Below are 18,034 nucleotides of genomic sequence, written 5' to 3'. Positions count from 1 at the left end.
TAAAAATCATAAAATGCATTAGATGCTTTTTTCAAATTGTAAACAATGAGAATTACATTTTATTGTAAGTTCTTCTTGACAACTTCTTTTCTGTCCTCATTTGGGGAAAATGTCCTCAGATTAGTGCTGAACTGGAGTTTGTGTGTGTGTGTGTGTGTGTGTGTGTGTGTGTGTGTGTCGCCATGTCCTCAAAATTCACCTAAAAAATACATGACCTCATTTGCAAGGGTTTTTTTCATACTTTTAAAACAGGATTTTTTTGGAAATTTCAACTGATGGGCGTGTATACGGCATGCGTATTAGCCATGTTTAGCAATAATTTTGGTTCCAAAGCACTGGGAAAACCTTGTCCCCAAAGTGAGGGTGTTCTGACATAGGTCCCCAAAAGTGATCTGTGTGTGTGTGTGTGTGTGTGTGTGTGTGTGTGTGTGTGTGTGTGTGTGTGTGTGTGTGTGTGTGTGTGTGTGTGTGTGTGTGTGTGTGTGTGCTCCCCTGATATAAAATAACAAGAACATACAGCTCCGTTCAGCGCTACGTATTTCCCGCTGCTTTTCTCCTCCCCTCTCCCGCGCCAACTCTCTCCTTTTATTTCCTCCGTCACCTCATCTCAGCCCCGTGCTCCATCCCCAACAAAGCAGACCCTCTTCCCCCTCGACACCAAATTACTCTTACACATTCTACAGAAGTTCACTTGGCAGGATTTCCCCCCCGCCCCCATTGCAAAGGTTGGCTTTACAGCCGATTATGGTGTGATTTTTTTTAAAATGTGTATTAAAATGGGATCTGGTTGATTCGCGGGAGGCAATGCCGGTGTGTGCCCGGAGAGATCGCTCTGTACGCTTGCGATTAAGAACTCTTATGTTCAACTGTGTCCTAAGGACCCAGTCTCTCCCCCCCCCCCCCCCAAATTTGAGGCATTTTGCAAAGTTTGGAGATTCAGCTGAGCTTGTATGACTCCTTTCAGGTAAATAAGGATTGTAGCATATGACGGTGGGATTGTATGCCCTAAAATGGTCCATTTAGATAAATTTGGATCCTAAGCACCCATTCAAATAATGGAAATAGGGGAGGAACCCACCTTTAACGACCATAAACAATATCCTAATCATGAAACCAAATGGCCAGGCAATGGAAAGGGAAGGGGCTAAACGTGTGAACCTAAAAATGTTAGCTGGTAATCAACAATTTAACTTTAAACGTGCAGCCGTACAAGCTGGGTCCCGGGGTAATCCATCCTAATTTCTACCTAAGACCATTTCACTCAAACATTCGTGTTATGTCCTACATTTACTAACCTGTCAGATCTACAATTGACAATCTCCATCGTGTTACGGGACTAGTCAGTTCTGTCTGACTCTTTACTATCCTTGCTACTGGTGTCAGTCAGTCCTCCTGCTCTCTGCCGTCCTACCTCTACTACCTGTCCGATTGTCCTACGTTTTGGACCCTTCAGTCACTGCCTGCAGTCACTAGTATTATTATTCTCCTGCCCTAAAACTGAATGGGCAGCCCAAACTGTAAATACTAGACCGACCAAACTTGGTAGGATGATGTCAATTCCTACCCACTACTCAGATAATCCGACCCAATCCTGTCAGCCAGAGGGGGGCGCCGTAGCACCCCCAACGCGTTTCGGTCGATATCTCCTGTCCTGTTAGTCCTACAGTCGAAATTTTTTTTTCTAGATACCTACAGCCTTGCCCTACCAACTTACCATTTGGACTATGAAGCTCCGCCTACTTAGATTTTTTGCTAATTTGCAAATCCTACTTTTTCCTTAAAGTCCTACCCTGTCCTACCAAATCAGACAAATGAGGTGTCAAACGAATCAGAACTCTCAGCTGATCAATAATCATAAAAAAAAAAAAAATCCGGACATTTGCCTATCCTGCAGCCATCAGCCACGCCCAAACAATGTACAAATTTGTCCAGTTTTGGTCTGACTGCTATAACTTCGCCCTGCCTTGTCCTACCTCTACCAAACTTGAAATCCTACCTCCCTACCCCATTCTGAGGACACCCTCCAAGGCGGGCCGCATTTCGTCAATAGGGGGCGCTACAACTAAAAACTGCCAATATCTCCTGACTGCCTTGACCAATCCGACTGAAATTTGGCATACATGTACTACTTTGAAGCCTGAGGTCAGTCCTTTATCATGGCAGTTATTAGTCATAAAATCCTGGCCACCATCAGCCAATCAACACCAAGCAGCATTCTGACAGGCCTTTGACAGGCTTAACAATAGCCCATCTCAATGAAAACAGGGTGATATATTTGTCTTCAGACCCTTAGTATACCCTGCTAAGGACACCCCGATTGGCCACATGGGGGCGCTACAGCTACAGCTTTTGCATTTCTGCTTATTTCACCTGAACTGTTATGGATAACATTGAAATTTGTTACAGGTCCAATGCACTGACCCATGGCAAATTCAATGCCATACAGAAGTTCATCCTACCTAATTCCCCTTTTGCCTGTTTCGTAGGAGTCTAAAAACTTGACTTTTCGTTAACCTCCTTGGATTTTCACCAAACTTACATAAATCTAGTATCATTCCAATCAGGAGACAGTCCTTGTAAATATTTAGAAAAAAAAAAACTGAAAGTTTTGCTAAGATACGGCCAGCAGACACACCCTTACTGTACTGGTGCCACGCCCCTTTCAATCAGACCGCTATATCTCAGCCATGCTTCAGCCAATCATTACCAAATTTCGGTCACTACTGTAGAGCTATACCTTAGACATAAGCTGTGTGTGGCTCAGTGGGCTAACCTTGTATGCTTGCAATCAGAGGATGTCTGGTTCGAACCCAGCTTCGGTGGGTATTTGAGCTAGACTGCCAAACATGCAAAGCGTACTCTCCATAAAGCAAGTCGAAGGAGGCATTGAGGATCAATGAACCAGACATTCAGACGGGCTCAGCCACTCCACCGGAGGGTTCTGCATTCTGTCCGATATCTACTGACATATCATGCCTGCACTAAACCCATCTCCATCCCAGTTCCTACCAACTACTCTGACCGTCTCACCCAAACCAGTCCTGTTCTGTCCTATATCTCCTACCCTGTCTTATCTACACAAGCTGTTATCAGTCAGTCCTCCTGCTCTCTTCCGTCCTACCTCTACTACTTGTCCTATCGTCCTACGCTTTGGACCCTTCAGTCACTGCCTGCAGTTACTAGTTTGATATTATTTTTGCCCAATTTCTGAAATCCCATTCACTTTCCTCTTAGGCTTTTGCCTAGGGAAACATATGCTCTAAAATGTTAGCAAATTACCTACAAAATGACATCAGACTTGCGCTTTCTATTAGTCATACCTCCACTCCATACCCAGAAGCAGGATCTGGTCTGCACAAGTTCAAAAGTCAGTATCAGGAATGCAAAGACTGTACTTGTGATCTAGGCATGACTGGTCTGCTAAGAACGAAAGGCATGACTGGTCGTTCCAAGAACGAAATTGGGGCGCAATGAATAATGGGGTTGTTCTCCTTTGGCAAGGATGCATCCAATGTATCCTTGACGTTTGGGGTGGAGCAAGACCAACATTTACCGTCCTCATGTACTTGTGTTTTTAGTCTTGGAACTGGTCTTCAGCAATGGAAGATGAGATAAAATAGGTACATGAGCACACAAGTACAGTCAAGTATACATACTACGTTTCACCAAGTGTGCGCAGAATTGACTACCTGTTTACGACACTGCCTGGTCTGCCTAACTAAAACTAACAGTACACTCACACAGGCAGAGCTGAAGCAGAATTCAACCCCCCCAACCCTTCAGCTGTGTGCCATCGTGCCGCCTCTCACCATTAATAGTTGGTAAAATATGTTGATGCTTCCAGCAATTAAAAAGGCCAATAGGATGCATGGTTATCTCTCTAGTTGTGTGGATTTTAAGTCAAGGGAGGTGATGCTAAGATTATACAGTGCCTTGGTAAGATCTCACCTAGAATATTGCATGCAGGTTTGGCCACCTTAAAAAGGACATTGATGCCTTAGAAAGGGTTCAATGCAGGGTCACAAGAATGATTCCTGGTCTTATAAGCAGAGGGTAGCTGAGCTGAATCTTTTCAGCTTGAGCAAAGGAGACTAAGGGGAGACATCCATCCATTTTCCAAACCGCTTATCCTACTGGGTCGCGGGGGGTCCGGAGCCTATCCCAGAAGCAATGGGCATGAGGCAGGGAATAACCCAGGATGGGGGGCCAGCCCATCACAGGGCACACTCACACAACATTCACTTACACATGCACTCTTACAGGCAATTTAGTAACTCCAATTAGCCTCAGCATGTCTTTGGGCCGTGGGGGGAAACTGGAGTACCCGGAGGAAACCCCACGACGACATGGGGAGAACATGCAAACTCCACACACATGTGACCCAGGCGGAGACTTTAACCCGGGTCCCAGAGGTGTGAGGCAACAGTGCTAACCACTGCACCACCATGCCGCCTTTGAGGTAAAACAAAAACATTAAATTCACCAGTCACCTTATTACAGTTTGCATTATAGTACATAATTGAACAGTGGCCTATAGGATGTACACACACATGTGCACTGAGACCACTGTCCACCTCGGATATCATTAAGGAGCTCTTGATCTCTTTTTCAGTGGCAGTGGGCAGATACTCGTCTTCCCTGAATTCCTGTGATTTTTGAAATAGCTGCCAAAAGACATTTTTTCTTTTTGCTCCCTCCCTTGCATCATCACCTGATCCAGTTTCTCCATCCATCGGGTGAGCTGAAGCAGGTGAGGGTCCTGGGGTAGGGCTGTCTTCCTCTGTCCCCACAGCCATAAGTTCTCTCGCAGCTGCCGGCGTAATGGCTTCGATCCTGTCGTCGTTATTAAAGCGATTTTTAATCAAACCCAATAGCTCGTCCACACAGTCCTCTGTGTATTTGGAGTTCAAATACTCTAGAATAGTTTGTTTGATATTTTTGGTCATGTCTGTGTCATCAGATTTCAGCACCAAAACATCAGAGTTGAACAAGGCCAGCACAGGTTTTAAGTAAGAAACTGTAACAAGTTGCTCACCTGAAAGAGCATCTGTGAACTCCAGAAGAGGGCCTAGTGCTTTACTTCCTGCTTCCAGCACCTCAACATCTTGCCATGTTGGGACAAGATGCCTGTGCTTTTTGTCTGCAGTCAAAAGACGACGAATGGCTTTTTCTTGTTCAATAAATCTCTCTCTCATGTGCTGTCTTGACCACCATCTTGTTTATGACTCGGTGATAAGTTTATACACTGGAAGTTTGAGTTTCTATATATATATATATATATATATATATATATATATATAATATATATACAGTATATATAGTGTAATGTAATGTATTTTATATATTAAATTATATTTTAGTCATCTACAGCTTTACTTATCAGGTCTTTTTGTATTTGTAAACGTCATAATAAATAAGATAAATACACTGCATTTTATAGAGGAACCCTAAATTACTCACCAATCGCAATATGAAGCCTATGCCCAAAACAAGGTGGCCTCTTCTAGTAGGGGTGTAACGATATAGTCAGCTCACGAGACGAGGCGAGACACGATATTGGATTCACGAGGAGACGAGACTATATTTCAACAATATTTTAAGGAAAACTTCAAAGAGGAAATTATTACTAGAAACCAGAAATATTTCACCACAAACTCAAATGACAGGCTTCTCTCGTATGACTACTCAACTGAACATGAAATAGAATATAAATAAAACAACATAAATAACAAACATACATTTTTTTATGTTTTCTTCACCGGTGCAGTGGATTTAAGTAATGAGCTATGATGGTGCTGCAAATGGCTTTGCACGGTAGTAGCGTTAGCCGCTGTGTACGGCATTATTTTCCTACAATGCTTACAGATGGTTCGTGTTTTGTCTGTCGCCTTTTCGCGTTTACATATTTCGTCGGGTAGCCGAACTGCTGCCGCGCAAAAGATTTCAAAGCGTCTGGATCGTCTGCTGCGGTAATTTCGTCAGACGCCGACAAGCTTACAGCAGCTGATTTGCAGCACCTTTACTAGACCACTTTTCACTCCGACGAGAAATCTCGTCATGCTGTAATATCGCGAGATCTCGTGACGCGAACTCGTTACACTCCTGTCTTCCGGTTACTAATCCGTACCTACGTAGGGCAGTGATAATGTTTGCCCCGATGTCTGTTGTCGTGTAAACCATGCTGTCTTCTCGCAGTGACCATGATGCCAGCGCATCTTTCAGTCCTTGTGCAATGATATCGCCAGTGTGATCTTCTGGGAAGTAGGATATTTGCGAACAGAAGCTTTGCAGTTGCCGGTGTTCGTCAATGAAATGCACCGTCAGGGAGAGGTATGGCTCGGATGTTCGGCTTGAGCATAAATCTGTTGTTGTGGCAAACTGTGAAACCTTTTGCAGTTTATGCGTCAGAGTTTGACGACATGAATCATACAATTTAGGCAAAGCTGTTTGACTGAAATATTTTCGGCCAGGCAGTGTGCACCTTGGTCCTAAAGTATCCAAAAGTTGTTTAAAACCATCTCTCTCAAGCACTTGAAATAGCACCATATATTTTGCGATGTAATTGGTGACGGCGTCACGCCATCTGCTGCTTTTCTTGTCCTAAGGCACTTTTCTTGCAGAATGAGTCCGCTAAAGTTTGCTGAGTGTGTTTTTGCGCTTGTTCCTTGGGTAATTTAGACTCGTGCTCCTTAGGTTTTTCGTATTCTTCGTATTCTGTGAGGTGGTTAGTTCGCAAATGGTGAAACAGGTTAGTTGTCGAGCTTTCACGGCAATCGATTTACCACATAGTCTGCAGATTGCTGTCTTTTGAGCAACATCGGTCTTTTCAAAACCAAACCACTACCACGCCAACGCAAATGAACCACGTCTGGCAATTAACTTTAACGACGTAGATTGCGAGGCTCTTTTATCGTCTGGCGCTGTTTGTTCACTCATCGCACACTGGTCTTGGACTACCCTCATCTGTTCATTCATATTTCTTGGGTTTTTGTTTCCCAGTGTTACTATAGAAAACTATTTTTCTTGTCCTAGGTTTTCCCTGCTTATGTTCTGTTTTGTTCCATTCTGGTTCTGTTTAATTATGCTTGCGTTCCATTCGTAATGTTTAATGTTGGCTAGTCTTTGGAATTTGTAACGCTCCATAGTTTCTGTGTTGACACCATACTGCCTTGGTAGAATGTGCTACACAGGTTTGAGTTGAGCATTGCTGTCTTTAAGTTTTTTTTTTAAGAAATGCAGTCGTTACTCTTCACTTACTTAAGTACAGTTAAGTACTTGATGTTAAGTAAGCGGTGTTGACTTATGGCCTGATATTTGTGCCACTAAAACCTAAATATGAATTTTGTATATTTGAATCTGCATTTGCGTGTGGCATTATTTTTGGTAAGATGGGACACTCGTGCTGTGTGAAAGGCTGTCATACTAAATCACATGGTAGAAATGGCAGAAAGGTGGACCACAACATGAGATTTTTTTGGTTTCCCACTTGGAAAAGAGGATATGGACAGCAGGTAGAGAAGGTAACGAAGAGGCGTCGGGTGGCCTGGGTCGCAGCAACTAGACGGAAGGAGATCACTTTCAACACGATATCTCCCTTAATGCGTGTTTGCTCTCGGCATTTTCACAAATGCGAGTAAGATGTTTCTTAAGTAGTATTACTGAATATGCGTTCTAAAGTCTTAAGTTGGTGTTTTCACATTGGTTAACCTACACTAGCAAGCCAACCTCACTGCAGAGGGTAGCAGAAATGGGTTCATCTGTTTGTGTGAAACTAGGGTTACAGAGTGAATGCTTTTAAAAGACAGAAGTAAACAGCAGAACTGTAATGAGACGTTAATCAGTGCATGTACAGTATGTGTATATTCGCGTGCATGGATTATAAGCCACAATGCTGGGTAAGGCTGTCACTGTGTGCTGTGCCCTGACAAACCAATGCCCAACTATAGTTTAAAAACATTTGCAAGTACGGTTTCTAACGTTTCACATGATGTCTGGAAGGATCTGTATATACTCATTGTATACTAGGGATGGGCATTTTTGATCATATTTCATTTCGAGTAATAAACAGGTTTGAGAAACGAGTACTCGATTAATCGGGGGTGGAGTTTAAGCAAGGGGCGGGGCGTTTGCGTCACAGTATACAGTAAACATTTAAAAGAAATAACAGCATGAGGTGAAGCTGAAGCACCTTTTCTACATGACACATTGTGTATAAAATTAATCACATAGCCTAGATACCTAAATATGTAAATGTTATATTACAAATTGTATTTATCTACACAAAATGCATACGAGCTTGAACTACGTGCCAATCATAAAACAGTGGATGCGCTTCTCCCGTTACTTTAAAACAACGGCAACTGAAGCCCCACAACCCCCCCCCCCCCCCCAGACCCACTCTCTCTGATCAGTTACCTTTTTCTATGTTTATAAAACAAATAAAACACACATGATACTCTGCTTTTCAGTTATTTTATTCAAGTGTTATTTTTAACAAAACAATTTTTATTTCAGCAGCATCACAACAGCTGTGTATCAAAAAAGTTTTCTGTTAAAGGTTCGCAAAAATAAAGTATAATATAACTTCAAACAACTGTTAAGTTAATAGCCTAACAAAAATTAGAAGCCAGCATAATTTGGCTGTGTAAACTTAAAATAAAAATAGCTTGAATATTTTTACCACAGCTATAAAACTTAAAGATTAGGTAACATAACTTTTCTTTCAAAATGATCAGTCGGTGAAGGTAAATTTATTGGCGCCATAAAGCTGGGATAATTTAACTATGCTGCTTAAACTTAAAACAAAAACAGCCTGAATAGTTTACCATGCATGGCTAAGAAAAATTAACATAAGGACGACATATTTTTATTCAAAAAGATCAGTTGGTCTACATGCTCAGATGAAAGCCGAGTGCGGAGTCTATTTACAATTAGACCAGCGGTGGAAAAAATGCGCTCAGCAGGCACAGAAGTTGCAGGAACAGCCAGGTACCACTGGGCAAGGGTGCTTAGCTTTGCAAATCGAGACTCATTTACTTTCCACCACAAAATATGATCCTGGTTTACAGAGATGCATGGCTCCCTGAAGTAGCTTTCGATTTCGGTGTCATGCGGAGAAACATCACTCATGCCGTAGTTCTCGCCGAAAAGAGTGTCGAGGGCCGTTGCTGAGTCGGCTTACTTTGTATGGGTCTGACGGGATTTGGGATTGTCTCGCAAAGCTGCTTCAGATTCTCTTTTACTCTCTCCCGAAGCTCTGTCTCAAGAAACTTGAGATATTTGTGTCTTGGATCCAAAGCCGCTGCAATCAGAGGCAGATACACTTTCTCAGCATCCTCACCAACTGCGACTATGCGCCGTTTCAGAAATTCGGCTACGGCATTTTTAAATTCAGACACTCTTGGAGACTCACTCCTCTGTGTGTTTAAATGTCTAGTGATGAGACTGTGTGATCGGATAGACCATTGAACTGGAAACATGGGTCTCACTGCACATTGTAGTTGTGGCACACTTAAGAGACTTGAGAACAGGTGTCAGTTCTTCCACAGTCTCCCAGTGCTCATCTTTTAGGTCAAGTGTCCTCGCATCTGCAAGTTTTGTAACATTGCGATCGGACAGAACAGCACACACATACCACCTCTGTTCCAAAAGGCGTTCAAACATGTCACACACAGAATTACATCGCGTGCGACAATGCTGAATAAGCTTATGGTCGGGTATATTTTGTTCTTGTTGTTTCTGCCTTAGCGCGGCTGTAGCTACTGTGCTGTGGTGAAAATGTGATACCAAGCGGCTACTTGCAGCTATTACATTTTTTACAGTTGCAACACTGAAGCCCTCATTGATTGCAAGCTGCAGGGTGTGTGCGAAACAGGGCACTGATTCCCAAAGACTTTGATTTGCCAGAACCATGTTAGCAGCGTTGTCGTGCACACATGCCATTACTTTTTCAGAGCTTAACAGCCACTTTTCTGTTACATATTTCAGGTAGTTGCCAATGTTCACAGCTGTGTGTCTTTCCTCGAAAGACTTTTCGCGATGGGACAGTCATCTTCTCTGCCCTGCCTTTGTCGCATTTCTGTCTGATGGTGAAATCTCTTATGCTCGTCTGACTGCTGCTAGTGGCATCGGTAACATCTGCTTTTTTGTGTTTATGTGCAAGATGATAACGCATCGAACTCGTTGTGGAGTTGTAGACGAGTGTGGCGCTGCACATCTTGCACTTGACTGTTTTTTCGGCAAGTTTTTCAAAGTGTTGCCAGACATCGCTGCGCACTTTAGAAGCCATTTTCGCTCTGTTCTCCGGTCTTGTCTCTAGACCGCAACTTCTCACAGCCGTAACCAATCAAATATTAGACTACCGCCCAAATACCAGCATAACCAATCAGAAAGAATGAAAGTAGTTTAATTTTAAAACATGCATTTTTAGAGCCAATCGATCGTGCTCTATCGTCGCTGATGGGTTCGAGTAATCGATTAATCGAGTACTCATGCACATCCCTATTGTATTCCAAGCCTGTATTCTGCTTGCCACTTAACTTTATTGGCCATATCCATCCATTTTCCAATCCGCTTATCCTACTGGGTCGCGGGGGGTCCGGAGCCTATCCCGGAAGCAACGGGCATGAGGCAGGGAACAACCCAGGATGGGGGGCCAGCCCATCGCAGGGCACACTCCCACACCATTCACGCACACATTCACACCTACGGGCAATTTAGCAACTCCAATTAGACATGGGGAGAACATGCAAACTCCACACACATGTGACCCAGGCGGAGACTCGAACCCAGGTCCCAGAGGTGTGAGTCAACAGTGCTAACCCCTGCACCACCATGCCGCCCCCACTGCAGATTCAAATATACAAAATTCATATTCAGTTTCTAGTGGCACAAATATCAGCCCATATTGACTGTCCATGAAAGATCCTGTGATATTTGCATGTCCAGAAAAGTTTTGCACCCTCTCTAACATGGTCATGGTTTGGTTTGGAAGGCAGATGTTACATTAAAGGCAGGCGTCTTCGCAAAGAGCTTTGGCGCATTTTAGCCCTGTTACTTGTTACTGTCAGCATCACGTCTGGGTCAGTGCCGTCCGACTCTGTCCTTCATGTGGTGGATCGGTGTCATTGGCTTTGGATGAGCTGAACTGTCAGTGCTGTCAATCTAGCTTCACACTCCCTTGTGGAATTGGAGTGCTGACATTCAGGGACTCCCCATGTCTGCGTTCCCACCTGCCTCTCCCTCCTACTTATGCTCCCATAGTCATGTCCCTCAGAGCTTACATATTGCACCCACTTAACTGTTTACACTGCATCTAGTCTTTTCTCTTTCGGCTAATTGCACATTTAACTGATTTTTGGTTCAAAGATAGTTGGTTTTCTAGTTCTGCTCCCCATTTATCCCAGTTCCTTAGTTTTTTGCGCTTCGTTTTTTCCAGCTTATTCTTATTTCTCCCAGTTTATTAACCCCTTGTGCTCTTTATTTTGTAGTTTATCCCTTTGTCTCCTGTTTGTCTTCAATAAAACGTAAGTTGGAGCCGTAAGTAGGTTGTCACCCTCATTTCCACCCCTTCGCAAGCCCTGCCGTGACACATCAAGGTTTGAAAACAGTTTCCAAGTGTACCTTACAAAAATACAGTATTGTGGAACACTACTAACTAGGGTTGGGTATCGAGTTCGATACTTTTTAAGCACCGACCGAATCGTCTCGATACTATTGAATATCGAAAAAATCATTTTCGTTCGGTACCAAATTTCGATACCTAAGGGTATAATCTTATCAACGCCAGTGAGCTAGAAAACGTGCGGCATCCTTAGGCTATGTTCACACTTAGCGTCTTTTTTCAAACTGCCAGCGTCTGTTTTACATTATAACCCTATGCAGTAACCCGTTTTTTCAAAAAAGTCCTGAGCACTTTTTTAAACGCCACCGCCGGCGTCTTTTACTGCAGCTCAGAGCGTCTTTTCAAGTTGAAAGTCTTTGACAGCCGACCAATGACAAGCGAGTAGCGAGACCTGTCGTTTCGATAACAACAAGAAAAAATGGAGACGTGCCGGTAGATAAACTGAACCGACATTCTCCTCCCTGGTAACTTTCTCTTTCTTGACATTTTTGCATCACACAGCACTAGGCTACTATTGCAGCTGTTGTTATAGCAACAAAAGGCGCTCGGCTGCTATTTGTAACCGAACGCTGCCAGCTTTTTTTTTTTTTTTTTTTGCTAAAAAAGCGCCGTTGTCGGCTTTTTCTTGTCAAAAAAGATGCCAAGTGTGAACACTCCCTTAAAGTACCTGGATCAAATGCTTGCCTTGAAAATCAATAGTTTACGGCGGTTACGCCCACACGCCCAGAGCTTGTCTAATGTGAGGCTGTAATGTATACTACACTTTAAAGCATAGCATAAATTTAATGCAAACGATGTTTAAGCGATCAAAAGTATGGCTACATTATGCTAAGATTGACGGCAACAGCGTGCGATGCAATATTTGTAAAAAGGTTATCGCGTCCAAGACTGGCAACACGTCAAATATGATAAAACACCTGACAGTACACGGAATTAATTTACGAGCAGAAAGTTGTTCCGTGTTTGACTGCAAGAAGATCACGCGGGTGCAGTCATCATCATCCTCTCAGTATTTTCCTGACTCAGGGCCTCCAACAACATGCAGCTGTAAATTATGTTGTAATATTACCATTAAGGCTGTTGACCAGGTTTGTAGGTAGTCTTATTTCATTTAACTTTTTATAGTAAGCAACAATTATAAAATAATGGTAATTTTACTTTTTTGTGTTTGATGTCAACTATAGGGAGATGATGCACCTTAAACCCCAGATATCAGTCCCCCAGCCGAGACATGCTCTCAAATACCCTCATACCTGCATGGTATGCAGTTGAAAAAGAAAATGTCAAGAAAGAGTTGCAAGATGTGAGGGATGTGGCTGTGACTGCTGATGGCTGGACCAGCATTGCACAGGACCACTACCTGACAGTGTCAGTTCACTATGTGAGAGAGGATTCCATGAAAGAGAAGGTCCTACATACAAGGTCGGTATACACATCCCAGACAGGGGACATTGTAGCAGAAGAGAGAGGAGATATTCTTGATGAATTCAATATAAAGGACAGAGTAGTTGCTGTGACAGTGGACAATGCAGCAAACATGGATGTAGCAGTAAAAAAGATGAGTATTAAAAAAAATTTGCTGCTTTGCTCACTCTCTCATTATTGCTGCTCAGAAGCTTTACACAATTACCTCAGTCTCACAGTGGGCAGGAAGGATCCGAGCAATGGTGGTGTGGCTAAAAAGATCCAGCCTGGCTAAACCTGTCCTTAGAGAGAAGCAGCGTCTTCTCGGTAGGTAGAAATCAGAGTAGATGAACCTTAGTGCAAAACTCTTTGGCCAAATAGTTAATAAAAATCCTTTGCTAAATCATGCAGTAAAACATTTCTGCAAATAAATAGCCACTTTGTGTGTGTGTGTGTGTGTGTGTGTGTGTGTGTGTGTGTGTGTGTGTGTGTGTGTGTGTGTGTGTGTGTGTGTGTGTGTGTGTGTGTGTGTGTGTGGTTATCAAACATGAATTTCTCTTTCTCACTTTAGGTCTTCCAGAACATGCGGTCATCCTTGATGTGAAAACAAGGTGGAATAGCTTATTCCTCATGGTGGAGCGATTCCTGGAGCAGTTCCCTGCCATCCAGGCCACCTCCAGTTCTTATTCTAAATGCCATTTTCAGTGTGAAGGATTTTGCTCATGAATGTGATTATATTTTACAGACTGCAGAGAGTTTCTGATGAGGATTTTAGAAAAGCAGAAGAGTTTGTCAAAGTTACAAAGATACTTTACACTTCAACCCTCTGCGTCTCTGCTGAAAGGAGCCCAACTTTGGGTCAGATTCTTAACTAAACTCCAGCACCACTTCACAGTGAATAAAGAGGACTCCTCCTTCACAAAGACCATCAAGGACACTATCTGGAATGACCTCTCAAAAAGATACCAGGTGTGCAGTGTAATCCTGTTGAATTTGGACTTGTTTTCATTAGAATTATTCAGTGATTGACTCATAGTGTTTTTGTCTTGAAGGATGGCAATATCAGACAGTTTTTGGAGGAGGGCACAGCCTTAGATCCCAGATTCAAGTTAAAAGTGACAAATGAAGTGTGGACCACACTGGAGGAGGAGCTAATGAAAAGGACCTCAGAACAGGTGTTAACTCATATTGATAATCTTCTACTCCTCTTGAATTGTAGATCAATATGTGTGACCTATGTTTGTTATTGAATATAGACTCCGACTGAGCAGATAGAACAGGTACTTGAAGAGAGAGCAGGTAACCAAGATGACAGCTCTGATGAAGACAGTGCATCTGCAACAGCACTGGTAAGAAAATATAAAGAAATCCTATTTTTCCTATTAGCTTGTTTGCATTTATCTTTATAGAGTTTTATATTTTTCTTTATTTCTTTACTTATTTGTAAATAGAAGAGGCCAAAGCTTTCTGCCCTTGAGGAGCTGTGGAGGACATGGCTGTTGAAGCAAGAATGCAGACCACTGTCAGTAGCACTACAGAGAGGATGCAGGCAGAGATAAATAAGTACAGACTGCTTCCATCTACACTGTCCTCAGCAAGTCCAGTAACCTGGTGGTGGGACATGAAGGATACTCTGCCAATGCTTTCAGAATTGGCATCAAGGTATCTTTGCGTGCAAGCATCATCCACACCCTCAGAGCGTACATTTTCCACTGCTGGGGACATTATCAGCCAGGAGCGGGCTTGTCTGTCTCCTGAAAAAGCAGACATGCTAATTTTTCTGAAGAAGAACTGTTGAGTGATTTCAGGTGATCTTAAAAGGTTAGTTCACCAAAAAATGAAAATTCTGTCACTAATTACTCACCCTAATGTTGTTCCAAACCCATAAGACCTTTGTTTATCTTCAGAACACAAATGACGATAATTTTGGATTTAATCCAAGAGCTTTCTGATCCTCCCATAGATTTACTGGATATGCAGTTTTCAATGCCCAGAAAGGAACCAAAAACATAGTCAAAATAAGTCCATGTGATACTTCTGTGCGCAGGGTAAACAAAAATAACTTTATTCAACGATTTATCTATGGCAGGATCAGAAAGCTTTTGGATTAAATTCAAAATATCTTCATTTGTAGATAATTAATGACAATTCAAATTTTTGGGTGAACTAAACCTTTAAGCAGCAGTGAGCCTCACAAACCCTTAAAATTGATTGACTTAAAATGGCTTGAACTTTATTAAAACGGTTTGCACTGATATATTGTGCTAGCTACACTTTGTTCATTTTGTGCTTTTGTTCCTTTGTTTATTGGTCTTACAGATAAGCCTGCTGTGAAAAGTGTCACAAACATCCTGAAAAAATAAAACCAAAGTTTCTCTGAGATTACGTGTTATGTAATCTTGTTAAAACATATTTCTTAAAATAAAAGTATCGAAAAAAGTATTGTTCGGAACCGGTATTGAATTCAGGGTATCGGTATAGAAAATTTTGGAATGATACCCAGCCCTACTACTAACAGTACTCACTTTCTCTGCTGGCTTTTTTCAGATTGCATTCAAAAATCCATTCAGGGAATGCTTTGGCCACCAGATCTGGTAATTCTGACGTATATTATTTTGTGGGGTTTTCTTTTTTGCCCATCACTTTACTCCATGTTTAATAATCCGTTAAATGCATCACAGGCCATTCACTTCCCCCCTGAACAGCAGCTGCATATATACTGTGTGCTGGCAGCCAGAGCACTCTGTGGATTGAAACCAAACAACATGACACACTTGGAACAAAGTCCACCCATCCATCCACCCATCCATTTTCTGTAACTGCTTGTTCTATTCATGGTTGCAGGGATTTTGGAGTCTATCCTGGAGTCTACAGGCAGGGAACAACCCAGGATGCAGCTCCCAAATCCCCTTTTTGCTAAATTCAACTTCCAACACTAAGGGTGCCTTGTCAACAGCAGGTGTTACGGGAGAGCAATGGGAGAAAGACAGTTGCCTTATCAGGCTGGAGGAACACAAGCCACTCTGTTCAGACATGGAACGGGAAGCAACAGATGATTATAATAAAGGTATATTTGGATCATTAAAGAGCTTGTGGCACTTGGCAGTATCTAAATTAGTCTCTGAAATGCCTAAAAGCCTCTAAAAGTCACAACATATGAAATTGAATTGTTAAACCTTAGTACCGAAGACTAAAAACAATATGCAGGAACGCCTATAAACTTATGTAAACCTTGAGTAGATTTTATATCAGTTATCTGTGATGAATGCAAGTCTGTGTCCATTCTCTCCCTCCTCTTATCTTCCCTGCTTTGCTCCTCTCGTCTCATCTAGTCTACTGTCTTATACTTGAGAGACTCTCTCATCCCTGCTCTCCAAACTAAGTAAAATCATGGATTTGATCAGCTGGTCTCTCAACGCAATTGACACCATCTTCTCGACGAGAAGCCTAGGTTCGGGGGAACCTGACTGTCCTGCAGGAACTTATGCAGCTGGCTACACAATGGACGGATGGGGGAAGTGGAGGGTCATGTGCCTGGCAGCTCTTTCCTTGGAGGACATTGAAGACATCTACCTATTCGGAACCATGATTACAGGTATTATGCTGATTGGATTAGGCATTGCCCTGGTTTATCGAAGATTGAAGAAAACGGTGACAGCCGCTCAAAACCCCACTAGGCTGGCCGGAATGATTGATGGAGTGGGCAGAGCTGTTAGCACTCAGACTGTGACAATTGATCGCAAACTGGATAACATCACTGTGACTATGGATCGCAAATTGGATAACATCATGGAGAAGCTCACGGCTTTGCAAAAATTATTGGATGGCGGAGACCAGCGTGGACATTAAGGGAGTTGGAGATTACAGCTTCTCGCCCGGAAACCCAAACAACCCTATTCTATCAGGTTTTGGCTCCCCCTAATCAGCAGCGGTCTTGGCCGACTAACTAACAACTCCCCCAGAAGAACAAGGCAGTGAGACTCTCTTGCATTCCTCTCCCCCAATCCCAAGGACTGACCGCACCCTCCCCCCATCCCACGCCTTCGCTGCTTCATACCCCCAGTGTGAACAGGCGGGTCTGTGACCAGCGCCCTTGTGGCTGCAGGACCGGATGGCTGTTTGTCTGTGCTGGACTAACTCCTCCTCCCCATTACCTTCACCTGTTGCAAGTTGTGTCATTTTATGTTGTAAGGTGTAGTGACCATGTGCTTATGTTGCTGAGGTGTTTTTTTTCGGTTCCTACAATGTCCTCCCCACTGGAGTACAGTCTGGGGGCAGTTTTTTTATTCTTCTCTCTCCTCATGTTATTCTGTTTCTTTTCTTCTCTCTGTTTGCCCCTGTCTCCCGACCTGTCTACCCCCTACTGTGATATATGGTCGGGTTGATGGCCAGTTTTTTCGCTGGTACTTGTGACTAGTGACATGGTGTATTGCAACAGCAATAAAGGGTTCTCATCTCAATGTGCATTTATTTGGCAATTTTTCCAACATTAGGGCACACAAAGCATTATTAATTGGTATTAATTAATCAATTGGTGCAGAATGCTGCAGCCAGAGTTCTAACAAACACAAAAAAAATTGATCGTATTACACCGGTCTTATCCTCCCTTCACTGGCTGCCAGTTAAGTCTCGAATTGACTATAAAATACTGCTATTAACCTATAAAGCACTGAATGGCCCTGCACCAGAATACCTTAGCGATCTGCTGACCACATACAACCCTCCGCCCTTGCTTCATTCTCAAGCCATGGGATATCTGTTAGTGCCTAGGGTCAGTGTTGGGCAAGTTCACACTTTTCATGATCTAGTTCAAAGTTCAGTTCACACATGCTCAAAGTGAACTGTTCACATTCATAGCTCACAATTTTAATTTTTGAACTAGTTCAAAGTTCAGTTCATTTTATTTTTAGGTGCGATATATAGTCTAAATGAAAATGTATTTTGTTTTAACATACATCTATAACCTACCTACATTCTTGCATATATGGACATGAATAGACAAAGGAC

The 18,034-nt window shown here is 42.7% G+C and overlaps 1 long non-coding RNA gene across 3 annotated transcripts; it reads left to right on the top strand.

Annotated features, from left to right (window-relative positions):
• Positions 1–6,137: 6,137 nt before the first annotated feature.
• Positions 6,138–17,467, top strand: LOC125727004 (uncharacterized). Of its 3 annotated transcripts, XR_007388496.1 has the most exons (9): positions 6,138–6,330; positions 12,808–13,354; positions 13,599–13,638; positions 13,773–13,996; positions 14,080–14,202; positions 14,284–14,376; positions 14,479–15,621; positions 15,872–16,094; positions 16,360–17,467. It is a non-coding gene; the product is annotated as an uncharacterized LOC125727004 (long non-coding RNA). The 3 variants fall into 3 exon arrangements; XR_007388497.1 differs by having other exon boundaries at positions 12,808–13,045; positions 13,237–13,996; XR_007388495.1 differs by having other exon boundaries at positions 12,808–13,996.
• Positions 17,468–18,034: the final 567 nt, after the last annotated feature.

Source organism: Brienomyrus brachyistius, unplaced genomic scaffold (genome assembly GCF_023856365.1).
Source record: "Brienomyrus brachyistius isolate T26 unplaced genomic scaffold, BBRACH_0.4 scaffold84, whole genome shotgun sequence".
Taxonomy (NCBI): Eukaryota; Metazoa; Chordata; class Actinopteri; order Osteoglossiformes; family Mormyridae; genus Brienomyrus; species Brienomyrus brachyistius.
Note: the sequence above shows the minus strand (reverse complement) of the source record. Positions and strands in the feature narration are given on the sequence as shown.